We start from the raw sequence: 1,158 nt of genomic DNA, 5'->3' as shown, positions 1-1,158 counted from the left end.
TCTCTTCAGATATTTTCTCAGTCCCTTTCTTTTTCTCTTCTTCTTCTGGGACCCCTATAATTCGAATGTTGGTGCGTTTAATGTTGTCCCAGAGGTCTCTGAGACTGTCCTCAGTTCTTTTCATTCTTTTTTCTTTATTCTGCTCTGCAGTAGTTATTTCCACTATTTTATCTTCCAGGTCATTTATCCATTCTCCTGCCTCAGTTATTCTGCTATTGATCCCATCTAGAGTATTTTTAATTTCATTTATTGTGTTGTTCATCGTTATTGTTTCCTCTTTAGTTCTTCTAGGTCGTTGTTAAGTGTTTCTTGCATTTTCTCTATTCTATTTCCAAGATTTTGGATCATCTTTACTATCATTCTGAATTCTTTTTCAGGTAGACTGACTATTTCTTCTTCATTTGTTAGGTCAGGTGGGTTTTTACCTTGCTCCTTTATCTGCTGTGTGTTTTTCTGTCCATTTTGCTTATCTACTGTGTTTGGGGTCTCCTTATTGCAGGCTGCAGGTTCGTAGTTCCCGTTGTTTTTGGTGCCTGTCCCCACTGGCTAAGGTTGGTTCAGTGGGTTGTGTAGGCTTCCGGGTGGAGAGGACTAGTGCCTGTGTTCTGGTGGATGAGGCTAGATCTTGTCTTTCTGGTGGGCAGGTCCACGTCTGGTGGTGTGTTTTGGGGTGTCTGTAGCCTTATTATGATTTTAGGCAGCCTCTCTGCTAATGGATGGGGCTGTGGTCCTGTCTTGCTAGTTGTTTGGCATAGGGTATCCAGCACTGTTCGTTGCTGGTCCTTGCATGAAGGTGGGTCTTGGTGTTGAGATGGAGATCTCTGGGAGATTTTTGCCATTTGATATTACGTGGAGCTGGGAGGTCTCTTGTGGACCAGTGTCCTGAAGTTGGTTTGCCCATCTCAGAGGCACAGCCCTGATGCCTGGCTGGGGCACCAAGAGCGTTTAATCCACACAGCTCAGAATAAAGGGTGAAAAAATGGAAAGGAAAGAAGGAAGGAAAGCAGGAAGGAAGGGAGGAAGGAAGGGGAAAGAAAAAGAAAGAAAGAAAAAAGGGAAAGAACGAAAAGAAAGGAAAAGAAAGAAAGAAAGAAAATAAAGTAGGATAAAATAAAATAGTTATTAAAATAAAAAATAATTATTAAGAAGAAAAATTTT

Source organism: Physeter macrocephalus, chromosome 11 (assembly GCF_002837175.3).
Source record: "Physeter macrocephalus isolate SW-GA chromosome 11, ASM283717v5, whole genome shotgun sequence".
NCBI classification, from domain to species: Eukaryota; Metazoa; Chordata; class Mammalia; order Artiodactyla; family Physeteridae; genus Physeter; species Physeter macrocephalus.
The sequence above is the reverse complement of the archived record's forward strand: the minus strand, read 5'-3'. Positions refer to the sequence as shown.